The sequence below is a fragment of the Staurois parvus genome, unplaced genomic scaffold (genome assembly GCF_062004578.1).
Source record: "Staurois parvus isolate SC_StPar_1 unplaced genomic scaffold, SC_StPar_1.0 ptg000021l, whole genome shotgun sequence".
Lineage (NCBI taxonomy): Eukaryota > Metazoa > Chordata > Amphibia > Anura > Ranidae > Staurois > Staurois parvus.
This window is the reverse complement of record NW_028317817.1, coordinates 12,437,394-12,462,899: the sequence shown is the minus strand read 5'-3', so window position 1 is coordinate 12,462,899 and position 25,506 is coordinate 12,437,394. Positions and strand designations below refer to the sequence as shown.

The 25,506-nt window shown below is 39.6% G+C and overlaps 1 protein-coding gene across 1 annotated transcript in view; it reads right to left on the bottom strand.

Annotated features, from left to right (window-relative positions):
- The window catches only part of THRB (thyroid hormone receptor beta), a 503,781-nt gene that overhangs the window by 174,627 nt on the left and 303,648 nt on the right, over positions 1-25,506 (bottom strand). The window contains exon 3 of the mRNA XM_089690950.1: positions 8,036-8,081. The gene's annotated coding sequence lies outside the window, so the exon portion shown is untranslated. The remainder of the gene's footprint in view (positions 1-8,035; positions 8,082-25,506) is intronic.

Sequence of the window (25,506 nt, the reverse complement as noted above, 5' to 3'; positions counted from 1 at the left end):
CCATATTTCCGTGCTTTATTTTACTAAGAAATCACTTTGAAAAACGCCCTCAGCATTTCTGGCCGTGGCCATTTTGAGCATTGACTTCCTGGAATCCATCTGCCCTTAGTTCAGGCATACAAGTAGGAGGGCATAGTTAGCTGAGAAAACTCCTCCTCCCCTCCAGAAGACTTCTGGGGTGTATGACCTCATTTGCCTAGGCAAGAAATCAGGAAGTAACTTAAGAAATGTATAAAAAATTGTGATATTAAAGGCAATTAAAAACAAACAAACATGTCATACTTACCTGCTCTGTGCAGTGGTTTTACACAGAGAAGGCCCGATGCTCCTCTTCTAGGGCTCCCCATCGGTGCTCCTGGCCCCTCCCTCCTGTCGAGAACCCCTAGAGCAGGGGTGTCAAACTGGCGCCCTCCAGCTGTTGCTAACTACAAGTCCCATCATGCCTCTGCCTTTGGGAGTCATGCTTGTAACTGTCAATCTTACAATGCTTTAAAGGACTTGTAGTTTAGCAACAGCTGGAGGGCCGCCAGTTTGACACTTTTGCCATAAAGCAAGCAGCTTGCTATGGGTGCACCCAAGTAGGATTGCTCCCAAGCTACTGCTCTGTGTGTCCATTCACACACAGAGCCGCTGCTCTGTCCTGTCCCCTCTTGCTCCTCATTGGCTCACTGGCTGTGTTCAGGAGCCATTCATTTTAATGGCACCTAAACACATGGTGCAGACCTGCCACGATTGTCGCACGACAAATCATGCTGCAACCACGGCACACCACATTGCGTGAAGCGTGTCTTCCAAAAGAAGCTCCTGATCTTCATTGCAATGAATGGCACCTGAACAAGCTGTTGTGCAATTTGTTATTTTTGCAGAGCGTTTTGAAATCATGTGCAGAATTGTGGCCTGCGATTCAAAGCGCCCAAGTGTGAATGGGGCATTACATGTCAACCTCTTCCTACTGGTGCAATGCACACATGTCAAAACAGCTGCTATGTGCATATTGCATTAGCCAACTCTACTATTCTGAGTTAGGCTCCATGTACACGGGACATTTGGAAAACACTTCTGAACGATGGAAACTGACTGCCGGAAAATGTAGGTTAAAAAACGTCTGTTTAGTGACATTTGCATACCGCGTTTTTGCACATTTATGAGTGTTTGCGTTTAGAAGCATATTTTAAAGATAACCTCAGGAGACCTTCCAAAATGCCCAGAATGCACTGAAAAACAGTAAAAAATTAACTATTTCAGACATTTTGAAAGAAATAGAGAGAGCAGAAGCAGAGAGAGCAGTATTTGTTGAGATTAGCTGTCTTTTTTTTTGTGGTGTTTGGATATGTTCCAGCTCATTTCTGTGCAGAAATTATTGCAGCAGTGTCTGGGAAAACGCGTTGCATGCATTTTTCATGATGAAAAAAGGCTCTGGACAGCATCTGGAAATGGAAGAGTTAAAAAGCGCTTTAACATGCGTTTTCAAGTGTTTGGTGTTTGAAACGCTGATAAATTCTACTCCTGAACGCAAGTTTGGTGCGTTAAAAAAACGACTGTAAACTCCACTGCCTGTAAACAACTGTAAATGACATAGTGTACATGGACACATAGGAAAACATTAGGGAGAGTTCAGGGGCTGCTGAAAAAAACACAAAGAAGCTCCTAAACGTGAGTTTATCAGCTGCAGTGTACATGGAGCCTTAATATCACATCCCAGCACAGTGATCAAGCTGTCACCAAAAGTTCACAATCCCTATTTACAGTCGGGAGCCAAAGGAAAGGGCTCCTGATCATGTGGCCGCTGTGACAGCCAATGACAGTGATTACATACTCAAGAAGTCCACCTCACAAATTTCAGAACCTCTGAAAAGGTCAGCTGGAGCTAGTGCCAAGGGGTTTACATCATTTCCAAAGTTTTCACTCCACATTTGCAGCCTTCATTAAAATAATATTGTTTTAGGGTGACACAAGTCCCCCAGTTTCTATATTGTCAAATGTGCCCCTAGTGAAGACTGCAAGTGGTTATGGCAACCCATTGTGGAGGTGTGATCTGCTATCCTCACTATCAAGGAGCTGGACTGAAGTAAAGACATGAAGCTAACATTTGAGCGAGTGCAGGCAGACCAACAAATGTTTATGAAACACAAAATTACAGCAAGTTTAAAATATATGTAAACCCTCACCTTCTAAAACAACCCATTCAATATGAATACAAATGAAAGGCAAAACATTTGTGTGTAGATATAAAAGACATTATAAATACTTTGTCCCCTTTTTAAAAGTGATCACATTCCCTGTTCTCAGCTACATAAGAGCAGGGGGAGGAGAAACACCAGCACAATGAGCTTCCCAGTGAAAGGCTGCACAGGGAGGGTGTGTCAGTGATTATTTGAGGAGAGCAGACTGAGTTCCCAACAAAGCTAGAGAACAGAGCATGCTGTGCTTTCCTGCCTAGTGTGGTCAGTTTTTATTAGGAAAGCAGAGGGACTGACAAGAACACCAGGGATTTCACACAAAGGAAGTACAGTACATGGTACAGCAGGCACATATCAGAAATATGAAATGTTAGGTTTGCATACTCTTTTAAGCTACGATACATCTACTTCAAAATTTTAACGTCTGATTTTAACAGACACATTACTTTTTATAGACAAACTGTTACTGTAGGCCCTGGAGCCCCCAAACCTGGGCACACACTAAAGGCAATTGCCGACTTTCAGATGGATTTGGTCTTCGGAACACGTATAATGTACAAGAATATTTAAAGCAAAAAGATGAATGAGGCACCAAGTACAGTAGATCCTCAGGAGGATCGATATGATTTAAAACTAAACAAGATCAGTTAAACAGAAAGTCCAACTGGTTGCTATAGGTTACCACATTTTGCAATTTCTCATTCCTTAATGGTTGGTTCACACCATAGAAACACAATCCAGATGCGTTTCCATATGCACGTTTTTGATCCGTTTTTTACGTGTTCCAGTGCGTTTTTTATTTATTCTGGTTCATTTTTTTTCACCTCCATTTTTCTTCAATTTAAATAGGGGCATGTGCGTTCCAGTGCATTTTTGGTGCGTTTGTGTGCATTCAGGTGTGTTTTTGATGCACTTTATGGAGTTTTTTTTCTGCATCTGGAACTGCGAGCACTGATGTGAACTATGACATTGACAGCCATATAACCTACTTTCTGTGTGTTTTGGATGCAAAAAAAAAAGCAACTGAAAGGCATGTATGGTGAATTGGCCCTTAAGCAGACTCTAAGGCAGGCCATAGAAGATACAATTTTCTTTCCTGCAACCATGGGTTACAGGAAAGAAAATGGCTCTTCTCCCATCAAAAGTCAGTGTTGATGGGGGAATCCCTACTGCAGAGCTGTTGTGTTCTTCCGTGAAGGTAGTGAGGAAATTGCGGGGAGCCATCCCTTCCGGGAGAACACAGTGATTATTGTTAGCATTATAGCCGCTTACAATAATTGAATGTAAGAATCAATCATGCTACTTGTGCCCAAATCAATGGATGGATCCCTGCTGAACCAGCCAAGATTTGAACCATCTATGGCTGCCTTACACACGTTCTCTTGGTTGAGTCATTATGTTAATGACTTTTTAGAATCTAAGACAGGTCCACTTTAAAAGGACTCTGTTGACACTGAACTGATATCTAAGGTCAGAGTCATTCATCATTTAGCTCCCTAAATGCAAATTCCTGCTCAATAAAACAGGAACACTAATGTTATTGTACAAAACTTTGCCAGTAAAATGCCCAAGCAACTATTTTCAGCTATGATAAAAACCATGAATCTTTCACAGCACAGGAAGAGCTGACAGTTTTTTGAACTACAGCTTACAATCTGCAAAGTGATGGCTGCTAGATGACAACGGTTGCTTAGTAATGTTCTACAATAACACAGTAATAACTGACCCCATGCTGCATCTTACATAGGAGCAAAAGAAAGTCACTGGGTTACATGGGGCCACTACAGGGTTCACTTGTGGTTCACTTTCGCATCAATGTTTTCTTTTTTGTCTGTCTTTCTGTATGTCCCTTTATTTTCCAGAGCAAGATATTACGTGGTCTGCTCAGATGTAACTGGTACACAAAGCCCAAAACAAACTAATGCAATGAATTCAAGGAGCAACCATACCATTCATTTATGCTAGCTGTGGATGGACAGCATCGTGCACATAATGTGATGATAGCATCATCAAACTCTGTCTCAAAAATCTCTAGTCTTTTACCAATGAATGAGAAACATTGAAATCACTTTTGTTTTAATCTTCCACATATTTTTGTTTAGTTGAAAGCAGGAGTCATCTAGAAAGAGGTCTTCAGGGTATGGGAACCATAGAGATGGACCACAGCCCTGGACCTATAGAACCCTGAGGCTAAACACGCACATTGCATTTCATGCCAAGGTGCATGCTTTAAGCAAGCCATAGGCTAATCAATTTTCTTTCCTTCCACCAAGGGAAGGGAAGAAAATAGCTCGATTCCCCCAATGACATTGTGTTCTGCCAGCTGGGAGGTGGGTTTGGGTGTGGCATGGGGCCTTCTTGGCTGGCAGAATATGGTTACTGTTGGTGGTTATAGCTGCTGGCAGTAAATGCATGCAGTAACATCCAAAAGGCTGGTTGTACCCAAGTTGATCAATGGATCGACTTGGATACAATCAGTCTGCTCATACATGGATCGAAATTTGGCCGGTCTCTGCTAAACCAGCTGAATATCAATCCATGTTTGTCCAGATTAACACAGGATCCAGTGTCTGAAGCTAACATAAAAGGCCAGCCCCACATAGTGGGGTCCAAGTACAGTCCACAGAGTAAAAAACAAGGGTCATTGGTCCAGAAACTGCTAAATATCCCAGGACAATATGCAGTCAGACTTGACAGAAGTGTCAGAAGAAAATTAGGAATGGTTAAAAAAGTATAATTTCTCTAAAGTAGAAAAGATCCACCACATATTGACACCAGTTAAAATTTGGAGTCTCACAGAGTTGGTGGAGTTTTATGAGTGTGCACTAGGGACAGCCCTTGCAATTTTTTGCCAGTGTTCAATCACCTGAAGATAGCTGGCATATAACCCATGGTGTATGATTACAAGCCCTGTGTACTGTACTGTACAAGTAAATTATGAGCTTTAGAGTAGAGATAAAACGCCAAAAACTTGTGTAGCATAAACAATTGCCATTTTTTGGAAATCATTTTGCTAAGACCAGGACTGACTTTGCACTATTAGCCCTTCTACTGTTATCACGCATAGTAGTACCAAATGATTTCTATCCTTTATTAGGAATCTTTACATGCGTTTATCCCCAATACTCTGCTGTGCCACGGTTAACATAGAGGGAGCGGTAATGGGTTCTAGTCTGGGCTCTGCATGCCCAGCCCTTGTGTATGCTATAGTTCTGTGGTGCAGGGAAAATGAATGCCTCCAGATACTTATCTTTATACAGAAATGTCTAGCCTACAACATGTAATTGGGAAATAGTATTGGGCACCGGGACTGTACCTGGGCAGATATCCTGCAGTGTGGGTGGATTCAGAAAAAAAAAAAAAGATTTTGTGAACAAGTATGCACATTTGTTATTACAAATACATTTAAAATGTAATTAAATGCAGTATAAAAGGGTCAGTTCTCCCAAGATTGATATATCAGATTCTGAGATATGCACATCACACTTTTCAAATATTTATTTGTAAAAAATGTTTTAAAACATTTATCATTTTCTTTCCACTTCACAATTATGTGGCACTTTGTGTTGGTCTATTATATAAAATCCCCAAAAAATACATTTATGTTTTTGGTTGTAACATGACAAAATATGGAAAATTACAATGGGGTATAAATACTTTTTCAAGGCACTGTATATATACACACACACACATTGCATAAAGTAGTCAGACCACTTTTTTCAATTTTGTTATGTTGCAGCCTGACACTACAGTTGTTTAAGTTATTTTTTTTTCTCATTAATGTACACTCAATACTCCATAATGACAAAGTGAATTTTAGAATTGTTTGCAAATGTACGAAAAAGGAAAAACTGAAATGTCACATTGGCATAAATGTATTCAGATCCTTTGCAACAACACTTGAAGTTTAGCTCAGGTGCCTCCCATTTCTCTTGATCATTGGTAGGATGTTTCTACAACTGTATTGGAGTCCACCTTTGGTAAATTAAATTGACTGGACATGATTTGGTAAGGCACACACCTCTCTATAAAAGGCCTCACAGCTGGCCATGCATAGTGAATCAGAGCAAAAGCCATGAGTTCAAAGGAATATCTTGGAGAGCTCAGAGACATGATTATTGCAAGGCACAGATCTGGGGAAGGCTAAAAAAAAATTTCAGCACTGAAGGTTCCCAAGAGCACAGTGGCCTTCGTCATCAAATGGAAGATGTTTGGCACAACCAGGACTCTTCCAAGAGCTGTCGCCTGGCCAAACTGAGCAATCGGGGCAGAAGGGCCATAGTAAGAGAGGTGCCCAAAAACCCAAAGGTCACTCTGACTGAGCTCCAGAGATCCTGTGTGGAGATGGGACAAAGTTCCAGAAGGACAACCATCACTGCAGCCCTCCACCAATCTGGGCTTTATGACAGAGTGGCTCTCCTCAGTGCAAAACACACGGAAGCCCACTTGGAGTTTGCAAAAAAGCACCTGAAAGACTCTCACACTATGAGGAACAAGATTCTCTAATCTGATAAAAGCAAGATTGAACTGTTTGGCCTCAATTCCAAATGTTATATGTGGAGGAAACCAAGCAGAGCTCATCACCTGCCCAATACCATTCCATCATTGAAGCATGGTGGTGGCAGCATCATGCTGCGGGGGTGTTTTTCAGCAGCAGGTACTAATCAAGGTTGAGGGAAAGCTGAATGGAGCAAAGCACAGAGATATTGTCAATGAAAACCTGTTCCACAGAGCTCAGGACCTCAGATTGCGCCAAAGGTTAACTTTTACAAATGACAACGATCCTCAGCACACAGCCAAGACAACACAGGAGTGGCTTAGGGATAACTCTGTGAATGTCCTAGAGTAGCCCAACCAGAGCCCTGACTTGAACCCTATTGAACATCTCTAGAGAGACCCAAAAATGGCTATCTGACAATGGCCCACATCCAACCCAGTGAGCTTCCCCCAATCCAGGTGTGCAAAGCTTGTTGCAGCATTCCCAAGAAGACTTGAGACTGTAATTGCTGCCAAAAGTGCTTCAACATAAGAAATGATGAGAAAAAATTAATTTAAACAACTGTAGTATCAGGCTGCAACATAACAAAATTGAAAAAAGTGAAGCTGATCTAAATACTTTATGAATGCATACACACATAATATATATATATTGTATACCAGTGAAAATAATCTGTGCCCATTATGACCAATCATATCTTGTTTTTGATTTCCAAAGAGACCATTCACACTACAATCCCCTACATTTTCCTTGTGTTATTGCAACCTATTGCATACATTTTTTTAAATGCATTGCAATGTGTTCTTTCCAAGATTTTTACTTGTATTTCCATTATCTTATTAGTACAGTACAGGACACAAGTGGATATTCATAAACCATTGGTTATAGACTGCTACCTTCAGGTGAGTGGACACTGGGCATACCCCTATAACCCTTTTATGCACATTGCATTGTAAAAAAATGCATGTTATATTTTTTAAGGGCACTGCAACACAATGGTGTGAACAAGGCTCATTGGTGTACATTGCTTTTTACTATATATGCATTCATAATGCAATCAGGATTAATCTGATGTGAACATGCACTATAGAATAAAAGATGAAACCTGTGTGGTCACGCTGGGTACTGTTTTGTCCTTTTCTAGCCATGTTTTTATATAATAGTCCCCTAATGGGACTATAATTAATTGTAAGTACAAAAGTCTTAACCATCATGCTGACACAGCTATACATGAAAGACAATTATTTTATTAGTATTTTATTTTAAAATCACACCTTGCCACTTATTTCTGAACTGATATGCATTATTTTTACTTATTAGGCTGTACAAATTGTTAGTTCTGGTAATTAAAATGTACCTCATTGGAAATATGATGTGATCTCCTTTGACAGGCGATGTGTAACCTGCAAATCAGAACAAAACAGTGATCAGAATGTTACAGATCCCATTAAGAGTATTAAAATTCATGAAGAATATAGAATACAGAATGTTTCCAGCATTATGGAAATACTCTCGCAGTACATTGTCTACAGACAATAAATGAGAAGTAATATATTTACACATGCACTTTACTAGCAAGGAAAAATCCATTTAGCAAGCACGCTAAGGCTGTGAAGAATAAATTTTAAGGTTGCCTAGGTCTTGAATGGTGGGACAAGTACACATTAATCACAAACACTTGTAGGCTGCATGGTTTTAAAGCTGCCAAATTACATTCAGAATGATTTAAACGTCACTCAAAATGCTGATTTAAAAATAAAAACAGTCCATTACCCTTAAAGCCTGAAGCACGCTTCAAAATGCATACAACCTATTCTCTTCCTAAAGTACTTTCAACCCTCTAATATTACAGAAGAATTGTATAAAATCATCAAACCAAATTGCTTTTTTAATTTAATGTATACCACACTAACAAATTCTGCACTGCTTTACAGGACACATACAACCATTCATGCCAATCCTTGCCTCACAGAAGCATACAATCTAATCTTCTTACAATATTCATACAGGCCAGGAGGTAACATCTCTTTAAGCTGCCATTACGTTTTTGGGAAATGGGAGAAGAAATGGGTGTATCTGATTAAAAACCAGAGAGGACATACAATAAATGAAGACAATGTCAAAAGCATACTTAATTTGCATATTAAACATTATTTAGTTATTAAATGGTCAGCCTTCCCATAAATGATATTTTATTGTTTGGTAGATACTAGAGTGCTCAACCATCTAGCAGTTTTATATATCACTTGGGGACCATATTGGTAAATAATCTGTACCAGGGGAGGACACACAATTTGTACCCACTGTGCAACTGTGCAAGGGTTCACTGGTACTTGGAATTGTATTTATACTAGATGTAAGTCAAGAGGATACTGGAACCCCCTCCTGCTACCACACACACCCGGACTTTGCTCACTTTTAGGGCAGGTGAGGTCTTTATGGTGTCCTCAGTGTGCACCTAGTAATATCTAGATAATACTAGGTGCACATGTGGCATCAGGCAGCAAACACTACCTTCACTCCCCTCCTAGCCAGCAATGAGACAAAGAATGGTTCTCCCGTTTTCGCTGTATGGGAAAGGAGTGTACATTGTCTGACACCGTTGAATAACATTAGAGACCATGGGGGGGGGGGGGGGTTAGAGTATTGCATAGACTACTTTTCATTGATTTTGGTGAATGAGGTCCAAAAACTTTTTTTCACACAGGGACCTTTTGGTGACTGGTATGCACACTTGTATGTACACTTGCTGTGGCCACTATGAGGTGTTTCTGCTTTTACTGCTGGAGTATTTAATTATTTGACTTGATGGAAATTGCAACAAGAGGTGCTGGAATACACAACAGTTGGCATGAACAACCAAAGCTCCAGACAGAAACAAAGCTAAACATTTTGACAGGGAGTTCTTGGTGTTGAAGTGGCCTTACACTAAAGCAGGGTTTCTCAACCAGGGTTTTATGGAATCCTAGGGTTCATCTAGTGGTTTCGAGGAGTACCTTGAAAAATGAGCAGTTTCTGTCTTCCAGATACATAAGTTCCCACTGACTCCTTTGATCTTTCTAGCTATCTGTAAGGGGGTAATTCTTCCCAATGTCCACAAGTCTAAGGAGCATTCTTCCTACTGTCCATCATGCTAATGTATTATGATTTGTAAATATAGTAATTTTTAGCAGGAGTTCCTTGAAAGTGGAAAATTATTTCAAGTGTTGCTCTCTGTTGAAAAGGTTGAGAAGGCTGCACTCGACACTTGTAATGTGTCGAGTACATCCATTTTCACCCAGTGGAACCCCCTAAAATCATTTTGAGGTCTCAGGGAACTCTTGCTAAAACTAATTAATTGCAAGTCAATGTGGAAATGCCCCGTACAATAAGAAGACCGCCACTCTTACAGTGGTGGTCAAAATGCCATCCTTACAGATAGCTAAAAGAGGCAATTGGTAACATGGCGCTTGCTTTGCAAAGTGATGTTGGCCCTGGAACTATGCAGGCACCATCAAACAGGAGATCAATCAGACGCAACCTAAGAAACCCCTACCAAACTCTGAAGGAACCCTGAAGTTCTACGGAATCCTGGTTGAGAATAGCTGGTCTAGTATGTTATTTCCTAACATTGATAGTTCCATTTAGTGGCATTACTGCAGTATTTTCCTGATTGTGATATTTCAGGAAAATACTGAATTATGCCCAATAGATGGAGCTGACAATCAAAGGAAATACACATATTAGACACATTACGGAGATATTCACACATTAAACTTTTTTTTTTATATAAAGGACCCCTTAGTTAAAGCTATGACAAATTTGCACATCTATTCTTTTCTTTGCATGTTTGTGCTATTTTCATCTTATGTTATCTTATTTACTCCCATTTGTTTGCTTGGTTTTCACAAATAGAAACAAGCAATAGTTGATTTATATATAAAACTGTTTGATGTGTGTGGTTGTTAACATCAGACCTTTTAATCTCTGGATTACAAAATAAATAAATCTGGTTTCCTAACGAAAGCTAAGCCTAAAATATTTAAATATTTCTACACTTCAAATTGACTGTTACAGCTTCAAAGGCAGATTGTATTTTATGCCTGAAGACAAAAGAAATTATTTTATGAGATAATTAAAAACATCACAATTATATTTGAGGCAAACAGCAATCAATGTGTGCGCAAATGTGCTCACATGACAGCAGTTGCCAGAGAAATGATGCAGCTACTGCAGGGAAGCCTTGTACATTTTGGCCTTCAGAGATGATCTTTTTAAACATGTGAAATCATACAGCTAACTCAGTTAACACACCCTGGATTTTGCAAGCAAGCACTAGGAAATCACAACAAAATGCACGTTAACACACAAATACTTTCATTTGACTAATGAAACTCATGCTGAAAGTAGAGTCACCGGAGTGGTCTGGAAGGAATGGCTCAGATGTGCTGATACCAGTGCTTAGCTCTGTTTAGGTTTTCACATTTTTTGTTAGAACTTTATTGAAATGTCACAAGTGGCATTGGTGTGGCAGAGCTTTGTACCTCCCAGGAAAACAGTTGCTTTATAAGTATTTCATCTGTGCATTTAGCGGTCAGCTTTAAGGACACAAATGTTAAGACCTACTCTGACATACAATATCCTTGGCTCAGATTGTGCATTTTATTCTTGCAATTTTCTTTAGACTGAATAAAAAGTATTTGATGGCGGCTGATAGTCTTTGGAATACAGATCTCTGTCTATTGTAAAGGATAAGTTCATCTTTTAAAAAAAATATTAAATGCATGTCTTTTTGCAGATACAAAATGTGCATTTAGTTTTTTTTTAGGAGCCTGGAAAGAATTGCACCCGCAATCTGCTGATCGCAGGTGCCATGCAGGACTCCTGCAGACTGTCAGTGTAATCTGTGTACTTATACATCATACGGACAGGCAGTTTCACACTGCCAGGAAGAATTTATTGAACTACCAAAGCACTCAACAGCGCCGTAGTAGTTCATTGAGAACTAAAAGATGACAGCCGCAAAGCATGTTAGTACTTGTAGTTGTATTTTTCTTCCGATACTGTTGTCATAAAGAGGGTTTGGATTGCCGAGCCGCTGCAGGAGCAGGAACATGGTACATATTCCACCCTATAACAGGTGGAACATGTAACATGTTCCCGAAGGTGAACTTATTCTTTAAACACAAATCTGGACATAAACATAGAGGGGTTCAGAGTCACAAGTACAGTGTGACCTCAATAAGTATGTCAAATCGCATTCTCTCACATAAACATACCTTCCAAGCGAATTTTTTTTTTTATGAAAGTAGACCTATCTTTAAGAATTACATTTTACACATATCAATATAAAACATGTCAGCATTGCCAAATCACAGCATTATTTAAATTTAAAAAAGAATCCCTGTCTTGCTATTATAAACAAAAAACAAAATAAAAACCACACACACACACACAACTGCTACCCTGCTCACAGCCTAGGCAGCTTAGGATACATGGTCTTTGGCTTCCAATTATTATTGACAACTTATCTTGGGTACAAAAAAAGAAAAAAAAGTCACACAAATGGCCAGTTTAAGTTGAGTACTTGGTTTTGTCTATGCCTATATTATAGAAAAAGAAGAACCGAAGGTGGGGGTAAGGTTGAAGAAAAGCTCTCTTCTTAGCCATGAACTGGCTCACAAGACATTAAAAGATGATTCTGGCCTCCAGCAAAATATGATATGTATTTTATTCCAGCTGCAGCTGCAGTTATGAGGCTGTCTTATAATAACTGTACTTGTCATTGGAAGATGAATATGGTAATAGAACTGTAGGTTAAACTGACCAAACCAAAATAAATCCATTTGCATTTGCAGCTATTTTCCCATGCTTGAGGGGCATTTATACATTTTCCATTACATCAGTTTTAATCTGCTGAGATCTGAGATCAAAAAGAGCCATTGAGTTTTGTATGTGCCAAATATACATTCAGCTATAATGAACTGTCTGTGTTCTTGTGATACATGGAATAATACATCTGTATTGCATAACATCTGAAAAGTGAACTCTATAAAGCTTCTGCAACTAACTTCCAATGCCATAGGGAGCACAGTTTAATATTTTTTGTGTTGCCATTTTTGCTCCTTAGTATTTCAAGGCTCAGGTCTTTTCATAAACCGTTCATAAAATGTTGCGCTTATTATGGAATTCAAGCTTCCAGTTCCTATCTTTTGGTAATCAACAGTGTCCATATAATATCTAGTAGGGGATTGCTGATTATGGAGACACCAAGTGAAAGGTCAGTCATGTAGCTTGGGGGTCAAGTGTCATAAGGGTTACCTAGCCAATGCCAAAACCCCATCAAGGCTGCATTATTGTGGCTTAAGCGAGGCCTGGGGCCAGGTCAAAACTAAGGACCCTAGAGATCAAGGTCAGAAAGCTTATGACTAAAAGAAAAACTCATGATATCATGATCAGAAGGCTAACACTCAAATTCAATAATCACAGGAACACTGGCTGGAAAATCTAGAAACAATACACAATGAACCAGCAAACCCTAGAGGAAGAAGGTGTCATTATAAATCCCTTGATACCTCCCAGGGGAGACACAGAATGGGAAGTCAAGAGTAAAGAGTATTAGTATTAGCAGGCTAAATAGCACAACAGTTACAGGAGTGAATACGAACAGATGGTCAATCAGAATTCTTGGATGGATATGATAGGCATAAACACATAAGGCTGTATTATAAAAAATATTTTTTTTTCATCCTAACCATCTCAACCTTCGTTCACATTAAAGCTCAAAAGGGTTCATTAAAAAAATTATACTTTTCCATCAAAACTGAATGAGAATTTTACACTAGGGCAAACATTACACTTAAAGTGCAAATTTACTTTTCAGAGATTCCATCTCCCACCCTGAGCTCATCAATTTTAAAGTGACTCAGTCCCCTTAAAAAAAAAATCAAATGGCATTCCCCTGGAAACAAAGAAAGAAATACTATAATTGTCCCCCTGCCTGTGCCACTGAACTTTGCGTCTTTGAATTTCCAAGGTTTTGAGGAACAATATATAATCCTAAAAGCATTAGATGCTGGCATTGGGGCCAGATTTAAATCTTGGGGGGCCCAGGGCACTTCAGGTTTGGGGAGCCCCTCATACACAGCATTTGTTTACCTTCTCAATGACAGTCATGAATTTTGAAAATGCATGAGACAATGTAGTTCTGAGGTCACGCATGTACACACGCACGCAGTCAACAGCCACCTGATGCACCTGGTTGGGTATCCTTTACAAAGTGAAGCTTTACCACATTTCATTTACAAAAAAAAAAGGTACAACTGCACTTCCAGAGTGCACAGTTGATTTTCCTTTAGTAAATCACCTTCTATGTGTGGTTCGCTTGAGCCACCAACATTTTTTTTGTTAAAAATGATATAATATACAAGTCCAGGGTACAAACTTTTAGAGATGATGGCTAGCAAAATATTACTTCCTAAGATACATTTAATAAAATAAAGTCATTTTTATTATATACTGTATTTTATATATATATAAAAAAAATTTTCAATTATTATTATACAGTCAGGTCCATAAATATTGGGACATTGACACAATTCTAACATTTTTGGCTCTATACACCACCTCAATGGATTTGAAATGAAACGAACAAGTTGTGCTTTAATTGCAGACTGTCAGCTTTAACTTGAGGGTATTTACATCCAAATCAGGTGAATGGTGTAGGAATTACAACAGTTTGCATATGTGCCTCCCACTTGTTAAGGGACCAAAAGTAATGGGACAGAATAATAATCATAAATCAAACTTTCACTTTTTAATACTTGGTTGCAAATCCTTTGCAGTCAATTACAGCCTGAAGTCTGGAACGCATAGACATCACCAGACGCTGGGTTTCATCCCTGGTGATGCTCTGCCAGGCCTCTACTGCAACTGTCTTCAGTTCCTGCTTGTTCTTGGGGCATTTTTCTCTTCAGTTTTGTCTTCAGTAAGTGAAATGCATGCTCAATCAGATTCAGGTCAGGTGATTGACTTGGCCATTGCATAACATTCCACTTCTTTCCCTTAAAAAACTCTTTGGTTGCTTTTGCAGTATGCTTTGGGTCATTGTCCATCTGCACTGTGAAGCAGCGTCCAATGAGTTCTGAAGCATTTGTCTGAATATGAGCAGATAATATTGCCTGAAACACTTCAGAATTCATCCTGCTGCTTTTGTCAGCAGTCACATCATCAATAAATACAAGAGAACCAGTTCCATTGGCAGCCATACATGCCCACGCCATGACACTACCACCACCATGCTTCACTGATGAGGTGGTATGCTTAGGATCATGAGTAGTTCCTTTCCTTCTCCATACTCTTCTCTTCCCATCACTCTGGTACAAGTTGATCTTGGTCTCATCTGTCCATAGGATGTTGTTCCACAACTGGGAAGGCTTTTTTAGATGTCGTTTGGCAAACTCTAATCTGGCCTTCCTGTTTTTGAGGCTCACCAATGGTTTACATCTTGTGGTGAACCCTCTGTATTCACTCTGGTGAAGTCTTCTCTTGATTGTTGACTTTGGCACACATACACCTACCTCCTGGAGAGTGTTTTTGATCTGGCCAACTGTTGTGAAGGGTGTTTTCTTCACCAGGGAAAGAATTCTTCTGTCATCCACCACAGTTGTTTTCTGTGGTTTTCCAGGTCTTTTGGTGTTGCTGAGCTCACTGGTGCGTTCCTTCTTTTTAAGAATGTTTCAAACAGTTGTTTTGGCCACGCCTAATGTTTTTGCTATCTCTCTGATGGGTTTGTTTTGTTTTTTCAGCCTAATGATGGCTTGCTTCACTGATAGTGACAGCTCTTTGGATCTCATCTTGAGAGTTGACAGCAACAGATTCCAAATGCAAATAGCACACTTGAAATGAACTCTGGACTTTTTATCTGCTCATTGTAATTAGGATAATGAGGGAATAACACACACCTGGCCATGGAACAGCTCAGAAGCCAATTGTCCCATTACTTTTGGTCACTTAACAAATGGGAGGCACATATGCAAACTGTTGTAATTCCTACACCGTTCACCTGATTTGGATGTAAATACCCTCAAATTAAAGCTGACAGTCTGCAGTTAAAGCACAACTTGTTAGTTTCATTTCAAATCCATTGTGGTGGTGTATAGAGCCAAAAATGTTAGAATTGTGTCGATGTCCCAATATTTATGGACCTGACTGTATATGAGTTTTAGATTGTTTTACATTATGTTTGTATAGCAAGGAGCCCTTATATCAAGGGAGCCCAGGGCAGTTGTCCCTTTGCCCCCTTATATATCAGGTACTGGCTGGCATCCCCGTTGCCTATTTTTTTTTTCAAGGCTGGGCCATATATCACTGCAGGACACAAGGACTGATGGCCAACATTCACAGATTGCAACTGGGGCCAAGCATCCCACACAACTGGAAGTATGCTGAATGCTGAAGATCTATCACCAATCTTAGAGTTAGGATATCTAAAAATGATGTAGAGGGCTTGGATTAGATCACCGAGAAAAGTACATTTATATGTAATTGAAACTACCTCCGTAGGTTTAGGAGACATCTCATGCTGTGGAACTGCTAATTTTCAAAAATATATTGTACTTTATAATTAGCAGACCTTTTTTAACAACATAATCTGTTGTAATTAGCTGCAATTTTCCAAACAGATGCAAAAGGATTAAATTTTGTGAATAATATTAATAATAAATCACTCTACCCAAAATAACCCGTGTCAGCACACTTCACCCCTACCCTTAGAGGTGTACACCATATAAATAATATGCTTAGTGATAATAATAAATAATAAATAATATTCTTATTCCCCCAAAATTACAACCAAAAAGTCCTGTATCCACAAATCCAAAAATTAAAGTCCCCTTCAAACAAAAATTATGTCCAAAAATATTGTCCAAAAATAAGTGATAGATTCTTCAAAGTTTTGTGAACTTGATTTTACCTCAAAAAAAACAGAAATAAAAACCACATAGTGCATTATCCTTAATATATAAATATCATATAACTCATCCAGTGATAATTCACCAAAGTGAAAAACGTGTAAACAGCAAAGATGTGCCAATACACTTTTTATAGTGAAAAACTGTGTAGGTGAATCACTCTTTATAGTGCTTATGCCACACACCTAAATCACATCTACTGCAGTAAGGAGTGGATACCCTTACCAATGTGTTTATCATTAAAGGCTTTAGATAAACATCCCCAAGTAGGTTGTATGATGGGACGAGTAAACGAATAATATTCTGCCAGTATCCTCACTTTCACCTCCTCATAATTCAATGTGGATCCATCCACACTATTTCCTCAGACCATTTTCATCACAACCGCCATCCCGATAACGATATATATATACACACATAAAGAAGTATATAGTGTAATACCGCCACACATTCGAATCTCAAATTTTATTGGTGCTGCTTACAATATCAAATCTTTCTCATCGCATGTTTAAAAGTATGAAAAACCTGCATGCCGTACGTCCAGGAGAGTCCAAACCGCTATCCACAGTCTTACTTCCACTCTCTGCAATGGCCGCCGCTCCACTTCCGGTTTCTCGTTTGCGTCTGACGTCACCTCCCTCTTAGAGGGAGGTGACGTCAGACGCAAACGAGAAACCGGAAGTGGAGCGGCGGCCATTGCAGAGAGTGGAAGTAAGACTGTGGATAGCGGTTTGGACTCTCCTGGACGTACGGCATGCAGGTTTTTCATACTTTTAAACATGCGATGAGAAAGATTTGATATTGTAAGCAGCACCAATAAAATTTGAGATTCGAATGTGTGGCGGTATTACACTATATACTTCTTTATGTGTGTATATATATATCGTTATCGGGATGGCGGTTGTGATGAAAATGGTCTGAGGAAATAGTGTGGATGGATCCACATTGAATTATGAGGAGGTGAAAGTGAGGATACTGGCAGAATATTATTCGTTTACTCGTCCCATCATACAACCTACTTGGGGATGTTTATCTAAAGCCTTTAATGATAAACACATTGGTAAGGGTATCCACTCCTTACTGCAGTAGATGTGATTTAGGTGTGTGGCATAAGCACTATAAAGAGTGATTCACCTACACAGTTTTTCACTATAAATAGTGTATTGGCACATCTTTGCTGTTTACACGTTTTTCACTTTGGTGAATTATCACTGGATGAGTTATATGATATTTATATATTAAGGATAATGCACTATGTGGTTTTTATTTCTGTTTTTTTTGAGGTAAAATCAAGTTCACAAAACTTTGAAGAATCTATCACTTATTTTTGGACAATATTTTTGGACATAATTTTTGTTTGAAGGGGACTTTAATTTTTGGATTTGTGGATACAGGACTTTTTGGTTGTAATTTTGGGGGAATAAGAATATTATTTATTATTTATTATTATCACTAAGCATATTATTTAAATTTTGTGAATAGTTTTCTCATTTACCGAACCATGCAATAAGTTATACTCAAGGCAACGATATTGGAAAAAAAATACTCTAACGTAATGTTTTTATTTTTTTTCTCTCAATCTGTGGATTATGTGATTTTCTAAAACTGGTGAAAAAAATCAAATGTTGCTTCCTTGAAATATGGCAACCTAAATGTGTTCTGCATGTATATAAATCTTCCCCAGAAATGGGGAATGGGATTTTCCCAGAAGTATGCACTGATTTTCAAATCAAATTTCAGGCCCCCCTGAGCTTTATTCTTGGCTAGATTCAATCTATGGTTCATCCTTTCCTAAAGAGATGCTGATTACACTCATCAACCACTTGATTAGATACACCTGTTCAGCTGCCTGGTAACACAGATTGCTAATCAGCCAATAACATGGTAGCAACTCAATGCATTTAGGCATTTAGAGTGGTGAAGACAACTTGCCGAAGTTCAAACCGAGTATCAAGATTAGGAAGAAAGGGGCTTTAAGTAACTTTGAACATGGCATGGTTGTTGGTGCCAGATGGGCTGGTCTGAGTATTTCAAAAACTGCTGATCTACTGGGATTTTCATGCACAACCATCTCTGGGGTTTACATAGAATGGTCCTAAAGGGAGAAAATATTGAGTGAGCGACAGTTGTGTTGATGAAAATTCCTCGTTGATGTCAGAAGAGAATAGGCAGAGTGGTTTGAGATGATAGAAAGGCAACAGCAATCCATGCCAATATGGACCAACATCTCTGAGAAATGTGTCATCTTGTTGAATCTATGCCATAAAGAATTAAAGCAGTTCTGAAGGCAAAAGGGGGTCGAACACGGTACTAGCAAGGTGTACCTAATAAAGTGGCTGATGAGCCTAGGTAGGCTCTTCTAAGCAAAAATCAGGCTGAGGAAGAACATGGTAAGAAAACCAAAGGTGACTACTTGAGAAAAGAAGGTATGAATAGGTCCTTAAGGAGGACTGTTTGTCTCTTAACAAAACTGGGCTTACATGTTAAAGCCCTGTGCACACAAACAATTTAGGAATGCTGTCCTCTCCCGGATATTGGGGCCAGAATGTTAGATTAAAAAGCCTGAATACCCAAAAGTTCCTGGAAAAGTTGGCTCTTCACCACACTATTGAAATGTGTATTCCAACATCCAGCTGTGTTGGACAGAAAGCGTATGACAGAGAGAAAAGAACTGGCATTGGAGAGGGACTTAGCCTGTGCTTCTCTAAGCCTAAAAAGGGAACTGAGCTCTAAACGTCATATTTGTTCAGAAGAGATCATTAGAGAGGTTCACTACAGTGAAATACTGACTGTAATACAATTTGTTCCTTGTACCTGTCGAGGAAAAAAGTTTCCATCTATACATCAACTTGATATTTCATTTGGCAGATCTATCCAGTGCTTACTTTGAACTTTGTACATGATTGGACAAATGCCACCATGAAATCCGCATCCAAGAATTACAATTGAAATAGGACTACTCGTTTACAAACACAGAATTGTCATGTTAAAAGAAAAACTGGATATATGCACTTCCAGCAAAATGAGAACAGAGTGCTGCTTACATCTGCTAAAGGCATACCGAGGTCAGGCTCCTAATTATGAGGACCAGTGCCCATTTTTCTAGCTAGAACACATTCCCACAATCCGTTTTAGCAGAATGAATCCAATCTTCACAAAATTCTTTTCACTAATAAGGCCTTCACTATTAACAGAAAATACAAAATATTCACAATGAATACAGTTGAAGCCTGGGGCATCCCAGAGTACGGAGGTATTTTTCACATAAGTAATGCTCGAAGCATCTAAGCAATTCAGCAATAAAGTTATACGGAGCACCAAGAGCCAGGAATTTACAATAAAGCCTAAACTGCCCACAAGCTCCAAACAGGTCACTTGCACAAAAATATAAATCAACACATATACTGCAGAAAATCCTTAATGCAGTTAGAATACATCTAAACCTAATCACGAAACTCTCATCCAAGTTTTAACATACTGCCGTAATTTCAAAATGATATTTGCTATAATTTTAAGTTTGAAGCTCTAATTCAAAGAATACCCAATATCCCTGCCATGTAGGTTCTTGTGCTGGCAGTTCCAGATATATGGTGACAACTGTCTCCTAACTGTGATCTTACGTTGTCACTCTTGTCACAAGATCTTCTGGTTAAGGCTACAAGGTGGTGCTGACACATTCTGCATGGGTATCAACCAGTTTTGTTACTATCTGGAAGTAATGATGTGCAGTAACAAGTGACTGTAAGAAACTAGAGGAGAAACAGTATTTCATGCATGAAAAAAGTTTGCGTTTAGCTTACTTCAGATGGAATTTGCATTTGCATACCTTCAAAAATATTATAACAAATTTCAACAATTAGTGCCTCTTTAAAACATTTTTTACACACACACATATATATATATATATATATTTATACATATACACAGTGCTCAGCATACATGAGTACACCCCTTTTAAAAAGTAAGCTTTTAATCAATATCTCAATGAACACAAGAACAATTTCCAAAATTTGGACTAAACTGCATTTTATTGAACATTTAGCTCATTACATGAAAGTAAGGTTAATAATATAACTTAGATTAAAAAATCTTCAGTTTTACTCAAATTAGTTGATGCAAAAATGACTACACCCCACAACAAAAACTACTCCATCTAGTATTTTGTATGACCTCCATGATTTGTATGGACAGCACAAACTGTTCTAGGCATGAAATGAACAAGTTGGCAACATATTGCAACATCTATCTTTTTCCATTCTTCAAGAATTACCTCTTTTATAGCTTGGATGCTGGATGGAGAGTGATGCTCAACTTGTCCCTTTAGAATTCCCCATAGGTGTTCAACTGGGTTCAGATCATACTTGACCACTGAATCACAGTGTCCTTAGATGTGTGTTTTGGATCATTGTCATGTTGGAAAAGTGCACGATGACCAAGGGTACGGAGTGATGGTAGCATCTTCTCTTTCAATACAGCACAGTACATCTATGAATTCATGATACCATAAATGAAATGCAGCTCCCCAACATCAGCAGCACTCATGCAACTCCACAGAAGGACACTGCCACCACCATGTTTTACTGTAGGCACCATGCATTTTTTCATTGTACTCCTCACCTTTGCAATGCCATACAGTTTTGAAGCCATCAGTTCCAAAAACATTTATCTTGGTGTCATCACTCCAGAGTGCAGAGTCCCAGTAGTCTTCTTCTTTTTCTGTATGGGTCCTGGCAAATTCTAGGTGGGCTTTTTTGTGCATGGGCTTTAGGAGAGTTTTCCTTCATGGATGACACCCATGCATGCCATTCCTCTGCAGTGTACACCATATTGTGTCAGGGGAAACAATCACCCCAGTTTGGCTTTCTACTTCTTTAGCTAACTGCAGTGAACTTGCTTGGTGATTTTCTTCAACTCTTCTCATCAGAAGATGCTCCTGTCAAAGGTGCTAAATTCCGTGGATGGCCTGGACATCTCTGTGGGATGGTTGCAGTTCCATCTTTCTTAAATTTTTGTAACTCTTTTGCTGCAGTATTCTGACTGATAAGTAAAGCTTTGCTGTTCTTCTTGTAGCTTTCACCTTTCTTGTGTAAAGAAGTTATTATCTTTCTCAGGCCTTTTGACATTTCTCTTCCATGGGGTGCCATTGCTAACAGCATGAAATGGGAGGGGTTTTCTTTAAGTAATTGCCTTTTATAATCAACTGTTTGCTGGACACTTGTTTAATGAATAATTAGACTCACCTGTAGTTGAATTCTTGTTAATGAGGATGTTGTGGTCTAAAATTTAGCTTTGCTCCCAAGACTTTCATTGGGGTGTATTCATTTTTGCAACATGGTCTTGAATGAAGTTGTTAGGAAAAATACTTTTTGTGTGTGTGCAAATTAACAAATCTTGTTTGCAATCAATGGCCCACATTTGTGGCAGTATTTTGTAGTATAGTGTTGCATAGAAAATTTTGATTCTGAAGGGAAAGTAAAGGTTTTCTGACAAATCTGTTGGGGTGTACTCATTTATCCTGAGCACTGTGTGTGTGTGTATATATATATATATATATATATATATATATACATACACACACCTGTATATACTGTATATTGTGCTTAATAATTGTAGTGTATATATTGTGCATGTACAGTACACACACACATACAGCAGATTATATATATATATATATATATATATATATATATACACACACACACACACTATATTTCCAAAAGACGCCTGCCCTTACATGCACATAAACTTTAATGGTATTCCAGTCTTAGTCCGTAGGGTTTAATATTGAGTTGGCCCACCCTTTGCAGCTATAACAGCTTCAACTCTTCTGGGAAGGTTGTCCACAAGGTTTAGGAGCGTGTCTTTGGGAAAGTTTGACCATTCTTTCAGAAGCGCATTTGTGAGGTCAGACACTGATGTCGGGCAAGAAGGCCTGGCTCGCAGTCTCCACTCTAATTCATCCCAGAGGTGTTCTATCAGGTTGAGGTCAGGACCCTGTGCAGGCCAGTCAAGTTCCCCCACCCCAAACTCGCTCACCCATGTCTTTATGGACCTTGCTTTGTGCACTGGTATGCAGTCATGTTGGAACAGAAAGGGGTCATCCCCAAACTGTTCCCATAAAGTTAGGAGCATTAAATTGTCCAAAATGTCTAGTATGCTGACACTTTAAGGGTTCCCTTCACTGGAACTAAGGGGCCAAACCCAACCCCTGAAAATCAACCTCACACCATAATCCCCTCTCCACCAAACTTTACATTTGGCACAATGCAGTCAGGCAAGTAGCGTTCTCCTGGCAACTACCAAACCCAGACACATCCATCAGATTGACAGAAAGAGAAACATGATTAGTCACTACAAAGAACACATCTCCACTGCTCTAGAGTCCAGTGATGGCGTTCTTTACACCACTGCATCCGACGCATTGCATTGCACTTGGTGATGTGAGGCTTGAATGCAGCTGCTTGGCTATGGAAACCCATTCCATGAAGTTCTCTATGCACTGTTGTTGTGCTAATCTGAAGGCAACATGAAGTTTGGAGATCTTTAACTATTGACTCTGTAAACAGTGGCTTCTGCGCACCGTGTGCTTCAGCATGCACTGACTCTGCTCTGTCATTTTACATGGTCTACCACTTCATGGCTGAGTTGCTGTTGTACCCAGTTGCTTCCACTTTGTTATAATCCCACTAACAGTTGACTGTGGAATATTTAGTAGCAAGGAAATTTCATGGATGGACTTATTACACAGGTGGCAACCTATCACGGTACCACACTTGAATTCACTGAGATCCTGAGAGCAACCCATTCTTTCACACATGTTTGTAGAAGCAGTATGCATGCCTAGGTGCTTGGTTTTATACACCTGTGGCCATGGAGGTGATTGGAACACCTGAATCCAATGATTTGGAGGGGTGTCCCAATACATTTGGCAATATTGTGTGTGTGTATATATATATATATATATATATATATACACACATTCTTTTTTTTTGAATACGTGAAAATGTGGTATAATGTTAGATCATTGAGAGAAAATGGATATTGGCCAAGCAATATTAACACTCTAAAGCTGAAAGTAATAATGCTTGACATTTGGCATACACCTAAAATAAACCAATATATTGTGATGAACAGACAATACTTTGACACTCTGAAGTTATTGTAGTCCATATCTATTACCACAATAAGGAGTAAGGCCAATTTCACCCGAGACTGTCAGTTTTTCAGGGGGACTTGAACAGAAGCTCCATGCAGGTCTAGGCGCAGGCAGATATAAACAGACTTGTGTCCATGTATATCTGTCTACATCTAAGTCCATCCAGGTCCTGAAAAAAAAACCACGATAGGTTGGAAAAAGCCTAGACCAGGGGTCTGCAACCTTTAAGACATAAAGAGCCACTTGGACCCGTTTCCGAAGGGAAAAAAAGACTGGGAGCCGCAAAACCATTGCAACATTTAAAACAAATCCGACACTGCATATATTGTTTCTTACCTTAATGCAGTGGTGGGCAACCTTTTTTTTCAACTGAGCCAAATCTCGCCAAAACCACGATTGAAATTTATTTTGAGAGCCACATTTTTAAAACTGAAAATACATCCCCCATATAGTAATTCATCCCCCATAGTAATTCATCCCCCATAGTAATTCATCCCCCATATAGTAATTCATCCCCCATAGTAATTCATCCCCCATATAGTAATTCATCCCCCATAGTAATTCATCCCCCATATAGTAATTCATCCCCCATAGTATTTCATCCCCCATATAGTAATTCATCCCCCATAGTAATTCATCCCCCATATAGTAATTCATCCCCAATAGTAATTCATCCCCCATATAGTAATTCATCCCCCCTATAGTAATTCATTCCCCATATTGCGTCAATTCACTTACCTTTGCTCCGCGCGTTCCTCTAGCCGTGTTCCCGCGCCGTTCCGGTCTTCAGGGCGGACTGTGAGAGGAGAGGAGTTCGTCACGCTGCCCCGCCTACATCCTGACAGCCAATGTTTGCCACGCTCCGTGGGCCGGATTAAAAGGTCCGCCGGGCCGTAGTTTGCCCATTGCTGGGCTAGCTGCAGAGTCCTGACTTTTGGGGCGGCCGCCCGAGAGGAGGGAGGGGAGCGGGCGCCCGGCACACAGAAGAGCCGCATTAAAATGTGTAAAGAGGCCGCATGTGGCTCGCGAGCCGCGGCTTGCCGACCACTGAGCTACGGCAACCCTATTGCCTGTCACCTGGTGGGCAGTGTGCTCCGGAGCCGCAGCAAAGGTGAAAAAGAGCCGCATGTGGCTCTGGAGCCGCGGGTTGCCGACACCCGGCCTAGACTGTCTGATTCAGTGTAGGGTTCTTTCACATGGGCAGCAGTGTCTACCACCAGTTTTAGCCAAATGCTTGTCTTGCGGTTATGGTATTTTAAAACAAAATCCTCCTTAGGATTAATAAAAAAATGAAAAATAGCAGGCATTCAGGAGGCAGAACGATCCCCTCCTGAACGCCTTGTAGCCACCACTCTACTGCCCCCTGAAAAGCAATTTTCCACCTCCACACATCACTTTTTAGGGGGCAGTAGAGCAGCTGCTGCCAAACATTCAGGAGGCAATCATTCAGCTTCCTGAAAGCCTGTTATTTATTATTGTTAATCTCAAGGAGAATTTTGTTTTAAAATACTGTAACTGCAAGACAAGCATTTGGCTCACAGTTGCGACATGCTCTCATGGGTAGTAAAACTGCAGCTCAACCACTGGTTTTTACTGTCCTCTGCCCCCCCCCCATGTGAAAGAGCCCTTAGTAAACTCCTCTCTCTGTCTTTCAATTCAGTATATTCTGATATTACACTAAACAAGCACATGAAACCCCGGCAATGACCTAAAATCTTTGAC